Below are 20,985 nucleotides of genomic sequence, written 5' to 3'. Positions count from 1 at the left end.
TGGTGGGCATCTGGGAGGTACTATCACATCCTGACAACTTCTACCTGTCAGCTACTCAGGCTTCATTATGCATGTCCTATGGTCTTAAGCCACATGGCAATTTTCAGTCAGCAGTAGAATCTGTGTCTTACTGCCTAATGGGAAAATCTGGATAGTTTTCTAGGCATTTGTAAGGGTACTTTCATACTAAAAATATCTAGAAAGAAAGACAGATGGTATTTTCTGTCAACTTGAAGAGGGTAGATGATGCATCCTTCCTAACATCCACCTATAACTTCCAATCTTATAGAAAGTTAGATAGATAATAGATCAAATAGTAGGGGATATTTTCCTGATAAATTAAGGACTGGGACTTGGGCAATGTCCTGTAGGTGACTCTGCTTGAGTGTGGTTGGACGAGGCAATCTCCAGAGGTCCCTTCCCATCTCAACCATTCTGTGCTTCTGTACCTAGAAAAGGATTCTTCTTTTTATGTATTTATCATTTGGGCATTTGTCTCATTCCTTCCCTTTTCTTTTTCACTCGCACATTTAATATCTCACTTATTAATAGTTAAAAATAGTTATTAGTGAAATTCAAATAATTCTTTTATATATTCCCTGAAAGAATGCTCGTCTTCTGGAGAAGCCAAGCTGAAATATGTGTAGACATAAGTGCTAGTTATATGGCATAATTTACAACCTCCATTACAGGAATATCACTGATTTAAGTACTGACTCAATTTTATTTTGATATTCTTATAGTATTAGGCCAGTAACGGTAGGAACACCACAGAGTCACCTTCTCCTCATCATATATGCCTTATTATCCTCATGGGATATTAAATTTAAGGTGGAGTCTGTAATGTAATGTCTGTGGGGTTTCATTGTGTGACCCACAAATATAAAGACAGAATCCATAAAACATAAGTAACAGTTATGTTTATCTTCTAGCTAAGCGTGAATAATAATGCTTTTCCTCTGTTGAAATGTGACCTTTGATGTTTGGTAACTACTCCCACATGAACAGCACAATGCAAACATATCACAGAGTGTAAAGTTTTTCCCTCCTACTGCTTTGAAGCCTGTAAAGCCCCTTATTTGCCTGCAAACTGGGTTTTTTTGCATGTTTCATATATTTGCTCTGGCATGCATTTTGCATATTTTTGGTAGCAGTTTGGCTCTTTGTCCATATGCTTTAGCAAGGATATTCAGAGCTTATTTAGGGCAGGTAAATAGGTGTAAAACCACTAATCTCAAAATATTTTGTACCAAATTGCTGTGCACGGTCCTAGGGTTCCTCAGCACCTGCTCAGCTGGGCAGACCTCAGGGCTTTACTGTGGTCATCTGCTCGGCACAGACTCCTGCCTGCTGCAGATTTATGGATATGGGACTGCCCAACCCCACCAGATTAAGCTGGGCCCAGTTCCTAAATTCTTGTTCTTTCTCACAGCCTCAGTCTCAAAGGCTTTCAAGCCGTATAGCTCATCTTTCCAAGGACAAACTTGATTTGAGTCACACAGGTATATTTTTGGCAAGGGTTCAAAACCTCATTGATCTTTATCAAGCATAAGAAAGAGCTACATATCCAGACAAAATAACAGCCAGCTGCAAGTGCTTTCCTGCCTTAGCTGATTGCTGGGCAGTCACTTAGTCACCAAGACACCAGGAGATATAAAAATAATTCCCTCTCTGTTACAAACTTTTCCCAAAAGAGAGAACCCACTGTCATTCCAGCAGCAGGCATTATGCTCTCTCTCACCCTCAGCTACCAGTGAGACACCGTCAATAAAATCATCGTCTGTTCCCCTTACGGTCACACTCCAGCATCAGTCTTCTCCCAGCTAAATGCATTTAGTTTCTTCCCCGTTGCTGGGGTTCAAACTAGAGAAATGTGTCTATCCTACACAGAAGCCAAATCATTAAAGGTAGTCTTCTTTGGCTTCTTACAAATAAAAAACTTTAGTAGAATGTAAAGAAAGCAACATAATTTCCCCTGAAGAGAAATATAGACAAAGGAGCTACACGTGATCCTGGTAGTCATGTTGCTTAATGTAACTTTGGAAAACAATTAGACAGGCACAACACTCAAACATGAGAAGAATGGGATCAATTTTAAAGTTGTCAAATACATGAAATGCAAAAGACATTTTAATTTTAAACTAATTAACTTTTCTGGAGGTGCTGTATTAGAAGCACCGATTTATTGTAGTTCCAGTGAAAAAAAGGCATTATGTCAGTTTTACTTAGAAAGGCACTCCCTAATTTATCATACCATAACCAAATTAAGCTTAAGAACTACTAATCAGTAGGTGTCTATTATACAGCAATGCATTAGCCTTAGCATGTACAATGCCTTCGGCATTCAACAGGGCACATACTGGAAATAAGAATTCCTTTGTCATTTGGCCAGGGAAGCAATTATCTTCGTAGTTCATGATTTGTATAATAATCAGTTAAAATAAGGTGTGGCATCTGCAGAAGCTCGTGAAAAAATTAACATTCTGGTTCTTATTTAGCAGCTTTAACTTCTTAAATACTTGCAAAGTTCCTGAAAACACTGACTGCATATTCATATAACCCAGTTTCTCTTACTGCACTGCTTGTTTTCCCTCCTCTCCCCTCCAAAATACACAACTTAAAAAGAAAACTAGAAATCTCCAGTCACATTTAGTCTACAAAATTCCTCACATTCTGATTTTCTGTCTCCAATTTCATGTATGCACAGGTGAACTAAACTTGTTCACATGTTTATGCGTGACATCAGAGCCTTGGTGCTATTTCCATACTAGCGTGACAAACACTTCAGGTCAGATCTCTGAGCAAGCTAAGGCCAGTGAGCTCTAGCTCACCTTCAGATACCCTCAGGAGGCACTGTGGCCCTGAGAGAGCTCTCTGCTGCCTCTTCCTCTCCCTCCTTTTCCTTTTCCTTTTCCCAGAGGAAAAAATGATACATGTGCTGCGGACAACACTAGTTGCACTAGTGTATTGTGTCATCTTGTTATGCTGTTTTGTATGATGTTTATTTAGAGTTATTTACACTAAATAATGTATAAGCTATTATAAACACTATTTATTTAGTGTTTACTTAATCCCCACCCATCTGAGTGGAATTACCAGGCATGCAATCTAGGATAGTCCACATGTATTTGAGCCCAAGGTCACGTAGCTTATATCTAACTTCCTTACATAGTATAGTAGTATGCTACAAATTAGACCAGCCTTTTGCTATTAGATAATTGCAAAAAAGGCTTCACTAATGGTGTGACATCGTGACAGAGTCTACTCCTATACACTTTTGTTCAGTGGACTGGTTTTACCAAACAGAAAAGAACTGATATTTAATATAGAATAATTTATAGTCTGTGATCAAATTTCAGACAACCATCCACATGCGTTCTTCACAACCCTTTGCATTTTAACCATTGGGGATTGCATGGGGTCATCAAAATCCATATTAACAGCTTACATTATAGCTAGGAGACCTGCTGATTGCTCTGATTAAAAACATCTTAAGCATCACATCACTCACAAGTCTCACATTGCACACAAGACACAAAATTAAATAATTGATATCACAATCAAGTGTTTAAAGAATTTAAAGCTTTTTTTATTTCAAACAGATCAAGCCAGTCTCATGCACCTGTTCCTAAGATCACAGGTAACTTTTATTTCCTCCTGCAAGCTACTGTCACTTACAAAAGTTGTTCTGATGACATCATGAAGAATCTTTTTGAACTTACTGTTTTCGGTAGGAGTTCAAGAAAATTGTACTTATGACAAAAGACCAGCTGTAACATAGTGAGGAGAGCATGCACACAAATGCACATTTACACATTTACAGAGCATATACATGTATGTAAAAATGGCAGGAAGATTAAGCTACTTACACTATTTTTATCTCAATTCTTCTACATCATATTGTGGAACTGAAAAAAAATAAATAATTTAAGATACATTAGTCTGCTCAGAAAGTGACAGAAAGTGCCATCCAAAATATAGTAATACAATGTTTTTCCAATTATACAGCTCATAGATGGGAACTGAGGAAGAAATGAATTCATCGGTGTAAAAGAAGGAAGGGATCCTTGTGATCTTCTAATCTGATACAAATAGCCAAGATCATGCACAAACTGAACAAAGGGGAGAATCACACCCGGACTCAAAATTAACATTATTTAATTTATTACAACTTTATTTTTACTCTGCTAAAAAAAGTCACACAAAGCTTTCTCATTGGTATCAAAAGTATTAAATGCATCGACATTTCGGCACTGATTCCGTCTTCCTGAAAGGCTGAATCCTGTGAAGCCACAAAACACAGAAACAGTTTCTGTTTACCTATTCATGGGAGTTATAACCACCTAATAAAGTTAATTGACTAAAATATTGTTTTTACAGAGGGAAAGAGGATACTTGCCTACCTACCTTAAAGAGGAAGCCGGTCTTTTGTGGCCTGTGGCCATACCAGAGCATCCTGTCCAGTGACCCAGTCAGCCTCTCTCTATGCAGGGATAGCCCTTAATAAGTGGATGCAATATTTTATGGCAGGTATTAAGGACTATTCCAGCCTTCCTGATCCCAGGAAGAGCTCACATAATCACTCATATATATTTCTCTTGCCTCTAATAAAGTATCTGCATCCCAAAACATAGATAATGACACCTTCCTTACGGACATATTTCATCGATTTTTTGGTGTTTATAATATTATTGGAAGATGAAAAGTTCTTCAGATGTCCTCTTGTGTGAAATCATTACTTATTCCTGAGTCAGATGGAAAACGTATTGTCTTCCAGGAGAATTTTTATTCAATAAGAATCTCAGCTTTTATTGTTAAATTCAAATATTCATGCAAATTGAGTGTTTAGCTTGCTTACCGCTTGAAAACTCTGTATGTCACAGGTGCTGGTACTTTTCAGTACTATCAAGACATTTCTTACAGGTAGATATAGAAATACCAGGACAGACAGGAGAAAAAAAATGAGAGCAGAGGCAGGCAGAACCAGTATCTCCACAATCTCAACTGCTAGGTAAAAATAATTTGTTTAAATAAAATATTGGTAACCATTTTAATAAATGGGCTGCTAGGACTGAGAAATGACGTTCATGTTTGCTATAGAGTTCTTGCTCAAATAATTGAGTGAGGCTCCTGAATGGTCCATCTGTACCATTAAAAAGAAATCCAGAGGAAAACATTGACCGCATTCAGAGCACTGCAACAATAAACAGGATTATCTCTGCTTCTTAGCTTTAACTTGGTGCCCAGTAGTTATTGTCTCTATAAAAGTGCTATTGTTTTTCTTTGCTAATCCTCCTTGTAGCTATGACAAGGACAGATGATTGTGATAAATATTTTGCTTTTTTTTCTTTTTTGAGATGGACTGGAGCAGTCTTGATCACAACTGAAGACTCATAGCAAGTAAAGGTAGATGTTATCTTTAAAAAAGGTTTCTAAAAGTAGTTTTTTAAACTATGATGATAGTTGGTACATTCTTAAATGAGTTACTTTGTTGTATGTAGTGTAATGTTTCACATATTTTGGTCATGTTCAGAATAAATGTATTTAGTAGGTTTGCTCTTTATGAAGTTAAAAGTTTCAGCAGTCTTTACAACATTGTGCTTTTACCTATTCACTGAAATTGATTTTAATTAGAGCTCAGCATAAGCTCAAGGTCTTGGAAATTGCTGTCTGCTTCTAGGAGAGAAAACTAAATTCATGGGTAATCTCCAGTTGGTCAAATATCTCTTAAAATCTGTGAAATTGTTTTGGATGTTGTAGTGTGTCATACAAAATAGCTCAGCTTAGGTAGTGTCTTCTCTAAAATGTCTACCAGCCAAAAGATAAACCTGCTAGACAACTCTCTAGGGTGGGGACTTTTTGTGAATAATTAGCCTTGAGCAATGAAACTCCAGAGCCACACCTGGGTTGAATCTTTGATCTGTCTTTATACAGCTAGAACCGCGTTATAGGGTTTATGTATTATCCTGATGTTGCAGGCGATAAAATCTTTGCTCTTGCATACATACTGCAACAAAAACATATATGTGTGTGTATGTATACATGTATATATATCTGGTAAAAATGGATGTTAAGGCTTACCATTCAATTCATTCATTACGTTTCTCCATTGTTAGTTCTGGTGTGATTTAATCACTTTTAGGATTTGTTATTTTTTCTTTCTTTCACATAAAAGATGAAACTTAATGACACATTCATTCTTGATGGCATCAGAACAATATGTACAATAATCAGTGTGCTGACAGGGCAGAATCTTTACCTGACCTATTTAGTAGGTACACTTGTCAAAGACTGTAAAATGAACTATATTAATTGTTTATAATGTGTTTGGTTGTTGTTTTTTTTTTACACATAATACCCATTTTTTTTGGCAGGTTGCATTAAATAAGAGAAAGGGCCAAACAGTTCATGTATCTGATTTAGTTGCATATGGTCTTTACTGGACAGTCTAAAAGAAGTGTGAACTGAATGTTAATCAGTTTGTCCTCCATTTTAATCCTTCATGCATTTCCAGCTGTACCTGTGGCCTTGGGCAAATCCCTGAACTTCTCTATCTTATACATGTAATAAGAATTATAACAGTATAGAATTAATTGGTTGTTTGCCATTTTGAAGATTGTTCGCTACATTCTTCTCTTGTTTATACCAATGTAATATCCCAAGTGAATGAATTTGTGACTGTGTAATTTAGAAAAATTCAAACACATTTCCTACTCTCGTGCTTAATGTTGTAGATCTCTTCTCTCATTAAATTCTGCAAATACACATGGGAAATGCCAATGTTGTTATGAAAATTGTCAAGAATAAAAGACTTTCTTCTTTCACCCTGTCTAGCAATAATTGCTTCTGATTTAAAAAAAATAATAATTGCATTGCAACTATGTATTAAAGTTTTAGGACGATTAGAAAAATTATTCTCATACAAAAATATTAGAAGTTTGGTTTCCTTGCCCACTGATCTGAGAAGTTCACCAGACCATTGTGTATCCAGTTAATAAAAGAGGCCCAACACATTGTTGTGAGTGCTAACTTTTTGCTTTCTGTAGTTCTTCAATAGCATCAACATATATCTGTACGGCCAGGCTGTTGAACTTGCTTCAGTCACACTGCTCACTTGAATACTCAGATTTACTGAACTGACGCTGTTGATACCACTAAGAAGTAACCGTTTGACTAGTGGATAAATCATCGGGCGAGTATCTGTAAATTGTAATTCTTTCATAAGTTTTAGAATATTGAAGAAGTCAGGCTAACTTGCACATCCAAAGAGAGATTGAAGATGAGGGCACTTTAATTTCATTTTGCTTTCAACATTGACATTTTCAAAGAGCAACATTTTTTACACATTCTGAAATTTTTTTGAAATTAAACTACTTTAAAAATAAAATGTTTATGAGCTAGATTAATTTAGAATAATAAATATCTCTTCCCTTCTACATTATGCAGGAGCTTTAGTGAAATAAGTGCTTTATAGGCAGGTAGAAACAGCCTTTTAGCAACACTTTCTGACCGTTTTGTAATGATTGTATTATAATGCATCTGATAAAAATACACTAATATTTTTATTTACAGACAAAAATAAATTGACATATACTCCTGTTTCCAGATATAACTCATAAATATGCATGTATTTTCCTTCACTTAAGCTTTTATGCCATCTTTTATATCAGAAAGATGGCATGGTTTATTCTCTAATGTCAGCTCTAGGGAGTTCCATACTAGGCTTGGACTAAATGTCTAAAAAGGGATTTAAAAAATAATGCTGATTTAACACATTACATTTCACCTTTGTTTAAGAGATAATTTTTAAATTAATTCTATTATTTTGTCCATTTGTATCTCAAAAAAACAATCAAAAAGCACATTTCTAAGGACAAAAAAATTATTTTCTGATCCCATGGATGCCGGGAGGCTCTGAATAGACTTTCCTTATTTTCAAACTGCAAAAAAGCTGCGAATCCTTCTTGTTGAACCCTCGGCTCAGCAATGATGGCTCCGTCACAGAGAGTCCCTGGCATGGAGCTTGTCCGGGAGAAGTGGAGCCAGGGGAACACGCCGGGTGGGGGGCAGTCCCCACCTCCCTCTGCAAGGGAGAAGCCCACATGGCTTTTCAGCTCCAGCAGCAGCAGTCTGTCATCACCCGGGCTTGGGTTTGTGCTCAGGCTCATGGCTGATTCTCTGATAAAGTCCAACGAATCTGGCATGTGAGTGAGGTTTCCATCAAAATCTCAAATAGCATTTGTTAACAATGTTTACAGTGCTGTATTTTCAACTTCAGGCTGAGAAAACAAATATTTCACGGGCAATAAAATTTTTAAGAGACTTGAAGAGTAGGGGAATGTGGTTTTGCTTGGCTACACGTCGTCTTTCATGCTGAGATATCAAGTAACGTGTTCAGCGTGCCGTTTCTTTTAAAGAGTCATGCAAAATGCTTTTGGTAAGCTGTTACAGGGCTAAAATCCACTTCAGTTAGCATTTAATTTGGGATTCATGTATTCAAGCATGCTAAAACTTTTGCTAATATGATTGGTGGCAACAGAACTGGAGGACCGAGTGATTTGTCCAACGTATAGCTCAGAGGTAGCATGCTACCCAGTCTCCTCATTGGCCTTATTTCCAGCCATAATGCACATATCTTTTTACAGTCTTCTGTTCCTTCTGTGGGTGCAGTGTGCTTCCCTGTTTCTCAAGTATGATTTTTAAAAGCTGTCACTCCAGCCTGAACTTTTCAATTGCATGCTGAAAGAATCACTATTTGTTTTTTGTTCTTTCTTCCTCATTTGCCCTGTTCTGTTACCCCAGCCCACAAAATTCTGCCTTAGTATGACACACACTCCAACACAAACCCTCGACAAAACACAATTCCCGCTTAGTGACAGGTTTGAGAATGATGGTGGCAATCAGCAAAAAATCCGAATGGGAAAAGATGAGAAACCTCTATGATCTGTAAGGAATAAGATAACAGAAGGTGTAAGAATTTCTTCCCCCCTCAGATTTCTCACAGAGTCAGCAAGATCGGGCCGGCATTCGGCTGCTGTCATTCACGGTGGGGTGCATTAACCAACATCCACTTTGGTTGACGTTAACACGCCGGGCTGTGAACTGCCACGCTTGAGGAACCGGTTCACGTCCACTGCTGTGACCCGCTGTGAGGAGGCGACCACGAGCAGACACCCCCAGTGCTATCCTTTAAAAATGTCTCGATATTTATTTTAGTACGAGGTGCTTGTAATTCTAGAACCGGAAAAAAAACTAGAGAGCATAATAGGACTGAGAAAATACAGGAAAAGAACATTAAGCTTTCAGGCTTCAATATAAACTTTACCTTTTACTCTAAATAAAATGGAACTAGTTAAACAAGTTAAGCTGTTACTTTGTCCCAGCTGGTTTGTCCATAAATAAGAAACACTTTAGAAAGGCGAGAATGTACCTAACTTGCTGTGGTTAGCTAGGCCACGCTCGGTGGCTCTTCTTTGCATATTCTCTTTCGCTTAACGCTGTGATGACCTCTGTGAGGACGCAGGCAGAGCTGATTTCCAGGCTGTGCTGATGGTTGCAGATGCAGGCTGCTTAGCACTCACAGGAGGCTCACGTTTCGCTCTGTGGTGGTGAAAACAATTCAGGCTTGCCAGGTGAAATATTTTAGGATCGTGCAATGTTTTATTTCCTCATGTGGTTATCACCTTCAGACAGTAAATACAGCACGCTGGTCGCCTAAGGTAGTTAAAATAAGAAATTTTTTTTTTTATTTGTTTGAAAATGTGTCTTTTACATATGGATTTTGTATGCACGTGTACAACATATATGCAACGTACATGCAATACATATGTGAATAAATACAAAAATCACAAATATTATTGCAAGTAAAAGGTTTCCTGCATTGGTAATCACATGCCCATTTAAAAAATATCTGCTTTGATTGGTGAGCAAGAATGATTAATTCAAGAAGTATTTCTAAGCAGTTTCTATCATGAACAGGAATCATTTCTTCTGGAAGTATTTCTATGTAGTCAGGCAAACAAAAGGTCTTTGTTGGTAACACCATTTTATTGACTATTTAGGACTGATAATGTAAGTACAATATATACTAACACCCCTTCTACCACATTCCTCAGGGTAGACTCAATCTCCATGTTTTCGCTACGAAAGCGTATGGATCCATGGCCACCTGTGAGCAGCACTGGGCTTGTCCTAGCCCACCTGAGGTGCCACAGCAGGGCTCGGGGCACGTTAGCTGCTCCGACACCAAAGGCGTTGCTTAGTCCGAGGAGGAATACAGCTCTACATCAAATGTGCAGAGGGCTAGATACTCTGGAGCGAGAGCAGGGAAAAACCAGAGCACTCAACAAAACACACCCAGGTGCGTAATGTAGAAAACAAAATGATCATATCCCTTCACCCAGCAAATGAAAATTCAGTGTTTCTGCAAATGCAAAAATTATACTACGGTATGCTTTTACAGCATTTTGGACTGTGCATGTAATTCACAAGTGTGTTTTTTTCTTGATATATCTGACATGGAAGACCTTCGAATTCTCTGTGCTTTTCTTCCTCCAAAGCAAATGGAATGTTACTTAAATTTACTGTCGATAATAAAAGCACTTGATGAAATATTTTTTTCTCATTCTGTTGCTAAATAGGTGATGAATGTAAAAATAAGCTCACAGTCCTTCATGTAGCCTTTTCACTGCTTCATACACTGCTTTATGGTATAGTTAATACTAATATTTGATCATTTAGAGTAGGTATTTCTTCTTTGATCTACAGTATCATTTCAAAACAATTTTTTGTTATATAAGAGATTAGTGGTCAACCTTTTTATACAAAAACTTGAAAATAATTAATTGCGCCTGCATTTACTGCAGAAAATGTCAGTTTCTTTTATGTTTAACTGCTTTCTTCCAGGTATTGGCAAGATGTTTGTCCAAAATTTATTTTAGTGTTCATCTGGTTACCACCCAACAGTATTTCAGTCCTTATCTGTTGTTTGATTACTCTTTGTCAGTCTTTAAGTACACTTGTTTCTCAGCTGAGTTTCCTGGGACAGTTTTGAGGCTCAGCGTCTTCTCTCTCTTAATTCCAGTCATGTTAATAAACAAAGGATTTTTCTTCAAGTGTGACAGTACATTTTCCACAAACTGAAGCCAAAAATGGCTGATGGCACAAACATGATTAGAGAAGAAGTCTCTCAATGTATGACTGATCTTAGGAGATAATAAACTGTTAAAGTGTTGTATCATAAATTTAATATTTCATTTAATTATGGTCAACAAAGATGGTTTATTTCCATCCAAGAAATTACTCTTAGGAAAGAATTAATTGCATCTAAGATTTCAGTAACACATTTTATATGAGAAGTATTAGCTATTTTTGTCCTTACTTTTAGTATCATTATTGAGCATAATGCATAATGAACAATTTTGAGCTAATCATGAGCACTGTCGTTCACACCTACTTTATAAGCGTGATCATGTTGTATGTCATTGGCCATAGTAGTCTTTCAGACAGGAAATACTTTGAAGAGTATAAAGGAAGATGTCTCCAGAACAATTTAACTCCCTTTGCAGTACTCCGAAATACTTTGATTGACAGTCAAATGCTACAGTCCTTACTCAGTCAAAATGACCATCAGAATCAAGTACTCTAGCTTATGTAGTCATTTTTCCTGTGGAAAGTGTGCAGAAAATAATTACAGTTATAAACACTTGTAATATGAAATATATAATTGCTGCTTCTCACTATATAAATGACTGTACAAGGAAAGATGTAGTAGAGAGTAATGGAGCAGAGAATAACTACTTAATGGTACCTTCTGTGAACAACTGTAAGCACAGTGGGCCTTGTTAATCAATTGCACCTTTTTACATCTGCATAATACTGTTAATTTTTTATTTTTTTTTTTGATAGCATTGATAGTAACAAAGTGAATTGAGAAACAAGCCTACTCACTATTCTTCAAAAATGTTAATATGCATGATGAAACACATTGGATTGCATGCCAAGTAAGTAGGGAGTAACTTGTCAAGACTATTTTTCTGGTGTTTTCTTGGACTGTGTTATTCAAAGCTAAGCAACAGGCAGTATCTTGTTCTCTATTTAAAGTCTGGATGCCATAAGTTTCTGCACAATCTCTGAAGTTCTCCAGAGCTCACTGATACATTTCTTCACAATTTACCATATTTACACCATATCAAACCACATCAAACCTGAAGAAGACAACCTGTCCTTTTCGCTGTTTATGTTTTCCTGGTGTGTTTATCACTTTCATGATAACCATTCCATCAAAGATCATAAAAAAATCCAACTCAGATCTGAAAATTCAGTTGTCCTTTGTGCGGTTAAATGAAATCCAGGAGGAATGATATAGCAAACCAAATCTACCTCCAGACAGTTTTACCCACCCTTACCCTCTCTTTTTGCAAAAAGCCAAATGAAAACAATATTCTGTAAATGAATGTTAAACAGCAAATGTATTCCGCCTTCAGAAAACCATAAAGACTAAAAGCTTTCTTACCAGTTTAGACTTTCTTTTCCTTCTTTTCAGAGATATGCAGATGTGTTGTACTCCTAAATGAGGCTAATAGGTACTGAAAAGAGCAAGGAATGCTCTGATCCGTGTCAGTGGAATGCTATGAAAACCAAGCTGCAACATGCATGTTGATGTACAAATGCTAGTAGTGATTTATCAACATGATTTCCACATACTCAGGTACTCCACTCAACCCACATCAACACATGCAAACACAAAATATGCATTCAATTTTATTACTAGAAAACTTGTATCTATGGGGATGAATTCTATTCAGTGTAACAACAGTAATTTTGGCTTTAACATTATTCAGCAATACATGTAGTTTTTAAATCTTAAACGATGAAGTAATTCCACCTGTGTGAGTAATGTCAAAAATATACTGCTTCTGCATAAAAACACTTAGCTTCACAAATATGAGATGGAGAATGGCTAACTAAGCAACAAGTATGCAAAATAGGCTGAGGTTTTGAGGATCACAAGCTGAATTGGACCCAAGGTTTTCAACTACTGCAGAAAAACAACCTATAGAACAACAAAATTATTATTATCCTGATAACCCTGATATATAAACAGAAGCCCTGTTTGTAAGGCATACAACCCAACTTTCTGACCTCCTAATCTCTGATAAAGCTTCATTTCATGTGGGTCATTTGTAAGATGCCTACAAGAGAGCTACAAGATTGATCAAAGGCCTGAGAAATTTGGCTAGTGATAACAGTTTGAAAGAACTTGTATTGCTTAGTCCAAAGAAGAGGAGACCCAGAAGAGGCATCATGAGTTGTTCAAAGTTGCTGCAGGAAGAAGAAAGTAGAAGAGGAGGGAGGTGTTTACAAGATGAGTGAAACTCTGGGAGGATCTGTGGAAGGATCTCTATAGGCAGGTAAGGTGGTCCGAGACAAAACAGAGGAAAATCCTTTTCCGTCCCATTTCTGAGCATCTCCCAGCCCCTCAACATTGGCAGTGTGCTTGCCTAGATTGCTTTCTTTACCCTTACCCTCCTGGACCATCTCTCCCATCCCTCACTAACTCCTGGAGCGGCAGAGCTCTCAGAGAGCACCACTGGCCCCCTTTGACACAGCAACAGCCTCCTGGTGCTAGTCCCTTTCCCTTCCCTTGCGCCTTGCTTAGCCACCACCACCACCCCCTGAATTAAGCACATATTTCCAAAGAGCCTTGAACAGGCTCTACGTGAAGTCCCTCAAGGATTTCATAATTACCAAATAGTGAAGTTCTGTATTACTTATAGGATAACATAACTTACAAGTCTGGTTTTTAGGAAGCCTAGAGCATTGCAGAAACATTAACTACTTGAGCACTCACAATGACTTTTTAAATACTGTTATATGGTCTGTTTGGATTTCAGAGGGAAAACCAGATCCTAGGAACTGGTGTGTCTTGCCACACTTCTTCGATTGCAGAAGTAATCAATGTCAGGAGACAGAATACAAGATGGGAACTCCTGAGCCTTGGCCTTCAACCTCTAAACTCATAATAGTAAATTCATCTCTCCAGAAAAAGGAAGCATTTTATTATTTGGTAGACTTACACTCGGTCCATACCTTTATATATCTGAAAACTGATCCGAAATGCATATAAGAGACTTATTTAAAGTGCCTCTCTGTTTGGACTGGCTGATTTCAGTGTTAACTGTTTGTCTCATTTCTGCCTATATTTAGATTGCTTGTTCATAATAAGTTATTTTCTCTTCACTGAAAATCAGGTTCATCCGTTATTTTGTGAAGTCATCACTCATTTTTTTAAAGGCTCAAAACCAGGCCCCACATTCCTCTGTTATCAGATGCTTGTTAAACTGCAGCTCATCCACATGCTTTCTGAGGTCCATAAACTTAAAGTACCACTTCACATACCTGTGATATCATTTTGGATTGTTTTAACTGACCAGGCATACTTGCTAATTTATATAAAGTCTGAATGCACTTTGTTAGCTTCTTGAAAGATGTATTGTGGGCAGAAAACAAAAATCTAAGACTCAAGGTTTTTGTCTGTTTGTTTTTGTTTGTGTGTTTAGTGGATGCATGAAAGAATATTATCCCCCCTTTTGAATAAAGCACACACTTCAATGATGACTGCAACTATCTGTACTTTAAACTTGAATTGCTGTACAAAATGAAATCTCCCCTGACAAAATTCTTTATTCTTCATTCTAATGTTTTTATTTATAGAGAAAATGATTACTCCTTTTCTTGCAAAGGGAGAAGTAAAGAACTAAAAGAAAAGAAATATTTATATTCTGAATATGATGGACTGGAGGAGGCATTTCACCAAATCTTTGATACATTAGTTATTGCATATGGTGATGATATTGGGATGTCCAAATCCTGTTGTTGAGGTAATCCACTATACTGGAAAGTTCCTTGCAGGAATCTTTTATTTACTATTGGACGTAGAAATTAGCCCTTCCCATAGTAAAATTATTATTATTGCATGCAATTGTGAAACCAAAGGGTGACATTCCATGAGGTAACTCACATTCAAGCTTTTTAGCACAACTTTCACATTCTTAACAGAACAAAAATGTAAAATGCACATAACTTTCTGGATTGCCTTGGCAGTTGTCTTTATTTGTATTTATTTCTCTTTCTATGAGAAATATTTCTTGTATAAAATATAGTGACTTAGAAAAGTGCAGTCAACCAAAATTATCTCTTGGTTTTGGAGAAGACAAAAACATTACCCTGTAACATTGAGACCCCACCTGGAGTACTGCATCCAGCTCTGGGGGAAGTACAAGAAGGACATGGAGCTGTTGGAGCCAGTCCAGAGGAGGGCCATGAAGATGATCAGAAGGCTGGAGCACCTCTCCTATGAGGACAGGCTGAGAGAGTTGGGGTTGTTCAGCCTGGAGAAGAGAAGGCTTCAGGGAGACCTTATAGCAGCCTTCCAGTACCTGAAGGGGCCTACAGGAAATCTGGAGAGGGACTGTTTATCAGGGACTGTAGTGGCAGGACAAGGGGTAATGGGTTTAAGCTGAAGGAGGGTCGATTTAGTTTAGATGTCAGGAAGAAATTCTTTACTGTGAGGGTGGTGAGGCACTGGAACAGGTTGCCCAGAGAAGCTGTGGATGTCCCATCCCCGGAAGTGTTTAAGTCCAGGTTGGATGAGGCTTTGGGCAATGTGGTCTAGTGGAGGGTGTCCCTGCCTATGGCAGAGGGGTTGGAACTAGATGATCTTTAAGGTCCCTTCCAACCCAAACCATTCTGTGATTCTATGATTCTATGAACTACAAAATGCTTCTTCCTATTAGAAGATACTAACATAAAAATTGATATTATTCCATGGGGTTTACAGCTGATTGGATTCCTCTGCCATTTCCACCTTCACTCACACTCTTTTTCTTAAATTCACATATCAAAAAATTAAAAAACAATGCTGTTAACACGACAGAAGTTGCGGTCAAATGATGAAGGGCAATATGTTAAAACTTACAGTGCAACCCACTTATTGCAGATTCAGAAAGGGAAGTATTTGAGGGTTAGGCTGCATCCATACATTTACACCATCAAGCCTCTTCCCTTGCTGTTCAAAGTAACTCTCCAAAAACGTATCTGTCCCAGGTTCCTATCAAGACAAAGTGGTTGACGCTTGATAGCATCCTCTCTCTCTCTTCTGGATCCAGGCCAATTCCTACTGAAGTCACCAGAAAGAATCCCTCTGGCTTGAGCAAGAAGTTAAATTGGGCTTTCTTGGGTTCGTGGTATAGCCTGGGGCAAGACACAAACCCTTTGTCCCATAATTAATTTATCTGCATGGTACCTTCCAATATTATAGCAATCCAAGTTAATACTGCATTCAGAGTGTGTAGTTCTTTTATGTTGCATTTTGAGGAGTTCAAAGTAAAGTCTTATTTTAGGTACCTACATATAATTATAACACTGAGATCATCAGATGTTAGAAGCAGATAAAATCTGTAGGGTACACAAGGCTATTATGGAGTTGTTGGGGGTTTTTTTTCTTCCTATAAGATAATTAGCTTTCTGTTTACTATATTATCTGGAAAATGGACAGTATAAGATAGGAACTGGCTAACAAAAATAATAATAATTTTCATGATATTTACATTTTTTCCCCTTAAGATAACTTTAAAGTTATGATACACGGATGCCATAATACTGCATTACATGAAATTTTTTAAAAGTGAAAGTAAGGAAGGATTAATTTTACTTGATACCAAACAAAATACCTTTCATAAGCTGAAAGCCTTTTCTTATGGCATACATTCAATTTCAGGCAGAAAAGTTTCCATTTCTGGGCAAATTTGTGGGAAGATTAAGTCAGAAAATGTATATATGCAATTTTTTATTTCAGCTGAAACATAGTTTAAAGGACAGAGAAAGAATTGGGACAATACTTGCTTACAAACCTAAGTTGAAGCTATATCATACAAAAATCAGATCAATCATAGAATCAAGCTTGCTGACCAAAAAGTATTTAGTTGTTTTTACAATGTGGACCAGGTCTGATAGGTTGGGAGGATGTGAGAAAATTAGTAAAGGAAACATTTAACCCTTGTTCCCAATCACACAAGTATCATAACCAATCCCTGAAATTTAGTTAATGTGGGGAATTGTGTGAGACTCATCTGACTAAATGAATGTTTACTACACTGACACAAACATCTGAGCTTAGGAGTTTTTTACAGTCAGCAGAGATCTGGCCAAAAGTTGATGGATATGGCTCATCCTAAACTAGATGCCTACATTTAGTCAGATTAATTTTGCCCTATGTGGCATTGGTCATATTTACTCTACTTCAGCTGACTACAGATCATGACTAGGTCACCCTAGGTTACCTGTGTGACTAGCTCAGAGGTAGACATCTACACCGCAGACACCAAAAAGTTAGATAAATGAATATGGGCCCTTGTGATACTGTGAACAGAGTTTTTGTAAGATTCACTTGTATGTTAAACAGATCTAATAAAAGAGCCTGAGCAAGTTTAAAATAGCCAACTGATTAGGTTACTTTCTTGGAATAGGAAAGACCTTGGGACAAATCTCCATTCTTAATTACTCAAAGCAAGGACTGAAATCACTATATTTTACGTCCTATCAAAGTCTACTAACTACGGGGCTACCATAGTTACTATTCTGATGTGAATGGCATTTAAAAATTTGGAAGATCCCCTTTTCATTCCAGTGCAGTACAAGATTCATCTGAAAATCTCTAATAGTTCAAAGGGATGGAAAAAAAAATATTTTGCTCCTTTCAGTTCTACACCTTTTTTTGCTATAGACTGTGCCTCCAAGGCATATTTGACCATCTAACCCTTTTGATCCACCTGGTGGAATATATACACAGAGCGGGAGTAATTTAAAAAGGGAGTCAATTTACTTTAATTTACACATTCATATAGCTGTTTACTATCTGCTTAACATGGCACATCCTTACCCGATCCCTTGGCACACTAATTAAACCAGCCTTGGATTGCCTTAGAATTTCTTAGCCTTAGACTATAAAGGCTAAAATCAGAGATGATCTATCAGATGAACAGGGAATCCAGTGTGGATCTAAGGTCATTTACATGCCTGGCACATTAGATAAACAGACTACCACTAGAGTTATTTCATCTCACAACTACAATTACCTTAAATTTACATAAAACTTAATTCCTGAAGGTGGCAGCATCATGACCAAATCTATATACAGCCTTCAATGCATGCAAAAACCCAGAACATGACCATGTAATTATAAGTGTTAATTTAACAGTAGTGCTACATATGACCTTTTAATATGTATAACTGAGAGTAAGTTCTGTGCTAGCAGTTGGTTCAAGGTTTGCACTGAGTATTTCCCATGTTTTTCTCTTGAGCTATAAAACTTAAAAAGAACATCCTTTCCTTTAGATGCCTTTTAGCATTTCATGCTACTGGTCTTCATGAATTATTATTAGCATTACATACCAGAAATGGTGAATTTTGAACATTTTTGGCCTGATTCTTTGTTTCACAAAGGTCATTTTACATAACACAGGCACTGTGAAAAGAGTCACATCATAGACGAATTGTCTTCTCTGTCCACTTTAAAGCCCTCTTCATAATGTGAAATGAACACTGTATGGAGTCTATATTTGTCTACAACTTTTTTTTTTTTTTTTTTATGTTATTCTTCATAGTAACTAGCTATGTCTGTGTAGGCTGGCTGGTTAAAGAAAAAGGAAGGGATAAGGGTTTCACCCACCCGTGTCCCTACGTATACAGAGGCATGAAACACCCATTTTTACATAAGCAAATTTTTTTAAAACTGCCTTTGGTAGTAAACACTTGAGATTATACTGAAATCAGAGAAAGGAAAGTTCCATTAAGCTTAAAGATTACAGGATAAACCTTCTATTTAACTAGACTCAAATCAGAAAAAGCAGAGAAGAGGTACAGGTCACTCTTGCAAAGTCCCTGGCACAGCCAGAAGGAATCTGACTCTGCTCCCAGACGAACGCAAGCTTTACTCCATCCCCATCTCCTCGGCAAAAAACAGGCTTTTCAGAGAGGGCGAGTACAGCCTTTCACATCTGGGTAAGCAGGGTGAACCACCCCATGCAGGGTGGCATAGCTACAGGAAGGTAAAGCAACGTGTGGGCACGTTCCCTGGTGCTTCCTCCTGGAAGAAAGAATTTGCATCATTCCTTAATAATGGCTACACCTAAATGTTGCAAACTAGCCCTTAGTTCTTCCTAGCCATTTTCTGGTATGCAGAGCACATTTTCCAGTCCAACAGGTCTCTCCCTCCTCTGTAAGCACAGGCGTCTGGTTGTCAGGTTCCCGGAGCAGAAACCTCCAGACCAATGTTTTGTGTTTGGGTCTCGTTCAGCTGGCGAGGGTGGCCTGGCTTCCCTGCACCTCTCCTGGCGTGCTGCTCTCTCAGAGGCACCCAGGAACTAGCCGGCTCCGTACAGAACATGCTATTTCATTAGAAAAAGCATTCAGGAGAAAACATGCCTTAAAAAAGTTGAAATAGCCTGAATAATATTTAGCTTACCTGCTTGCCACATGGTTTTTTCCACATCGAAATCCTTTAGCAGGTTTGCCTCTGTCTTGCTTAGTCTTACATCTGTCAGAGATGAGATGGGTAAAATGCCTTTTCTCTCATGTCGGAACCGAGATTCTCCGCATTTTCAGATCCTCCGTCTTCTAATGCTTCCCAAACCTGACCAAACTAGTCTAAGCTAGTCCCACAGGGCAATACTTCAAAAACCTTTTTTTCTGCTTTAGTATTGCAATTTACCCACATTATTTTTAGTTCCTACAGCAAGCATTCCCTGTGTTAACAGATAAGCCGGGAAGACTTTAACTAACAGTGCTGTAAAAATGTGCGTATAACCTCAGTAAAGTCAGGATAGTTGGTACTGAATATTCTGTGCTCCTATAATGTCTGCAATATTAGCACAGATGAAGCTACACCAGTGATGACAGCCTGTTATTTGTGTTGGGGAGTTCCTGATGCAGCTTCTTTAGAATTTTACTCCAAAATTTTTTTTTATCAGTTCTCTCTGGCAAAAATGCAGCTGTCAGAGATCCACTGCATTGCCTCTGGCCTCAGCTCTGCCAAGGCAGAATTAGCTCATCTCTGGTGTGGTTACAGGATCTCCAGTATTATAGCTGTGGTTTTGCTTCCACCTGGGCCACTTTGCATTCCAGATGTGCTTGTAGACTGAGACGTGAAGACAGCATTTCGGAGTGTATCACAAATAAAACTGGAATGGCTGAGTAGTATTACCTCAGCTAATGGCAAGTGTTACTGACCTGCCATTCTGAATAATCAGCAGAATAAAAAAATAATTATGACAAGGAGAAAAAACAATATATAACAAAAGGCAAAAGTTAAACAGAGTGGAAACAAGGTCTGTGGCTTCCTTCTGTTTCTGAAATAAACTTAGATTTGTGGCAGAGCCCTGAGTGTAGCAGGGTGTATAAACTGTCTGTGCCCAGACACAGCAGGGTCCATCTCTAGAACAGAGTCCTTCCTGTGCACCCTTCCTGCAATGGCAGTTTGTCTGTCTTCTACCTCTCTATCTACTCAGCTCTGGTGACCGTCACACGAACAAGGCGAGAATCCCAGCTCTCTATTCCTCCTTCCACTCCTTTTTCTCTAGAGAGCAATACTTTGAGAACTGCGTTTTCCTGATTTCTATCCTGACCTTTCACCCAGGCTATGACTAGATAAGCCATAAATACTTTACAGACCATTCAGATCTAGCTGAATGATAAGAAAGGTTGTCAAATTAGCTGCTGTTTAAAAGCTTTTCCAATGATTGATTTAAATCCTCGCATTTTTAAATTAATTTAAAGTTTTGCCTGGTTTACATGCCAGATGAAGGTATAGCACATATTTTGATGAGTGGAAATGAATCTGTATTTTGGGGGGAAAAAGTCAATGCAATTGCGCAATGAGAGCCTTGGAGCCTTTCCAGCATTCACAGGTTAAAGCTGTCCAAGGGT

Source organism: Balearica regulorum, chromosome 2, assembly GCF_011004875.1.
Source record: "Balearica regulorum gibbericeps isolate bBalReg1 chromosome 2, bBalReg1.pri, whole genome shotgun sequence".
NCBI classification, from domain to species: Eukaryota; Metazoa; Chordata; class Aves; order Gruiformes; family Gruidae; genus Balearica; species Balearica regulorum.
This window is presented reverse-complemented; position numbering follows the sequence as displayed.